Source organism: Callithrix jacchus, chromosome 20, assembly GCF_049354715.1.
Source record: "Callithrix jacchus isolate 240 chromosome 20, calJac240_pri, whole genome shotgun sequence".
Lineage (NCBI taxonomy): Eukaryota > Metazoa > Chordata > Mammalia > Primates > Cebidae > Callithrix > Callithrix jacchus.
Window position 1 is genome coordinate 35,548,355 of NC_133521.1, and position 420 is coordinate 35,548,774.

The following is a 420-nucleotide window of genomic DNA, read 5'->3' on the forward strand; positions in this document are numbered from 1 at the left end:
TTCTTTTCCTTTTCTTTCTTGACAGGGTCTCACTCTGTTGCCTGTGCTAAAGTGCAGTAGTGCACTTTCAGCTCACCGCAGCCTTGATCTTCCAGGGTAATGTGATCCTTCCCTCTCAGTCTTCTGAGTATCTGGGATTACAGGCATGCACCACCATGCCAAGCCAATTTGTGTGTCTTTTGCACAGATGGGGTTTGACCATTTTTCCCAGGCTGGTTTCAAACTCCTGGGCTCAAGCAATCTACCCACCTTGGCCTCCCAAAGTCTTAAGATAAAGGTGTGATCCACTGCCCCTGGCCTGATAAATGCAGCCCATCACCACGTCACATGCATATCTATGTAACAAACCTGCACGTTCTGCACATATACCCCAGAACTTAAAGTATGATAAAAAAATAAATAAAATAGTTGTACAGTTGA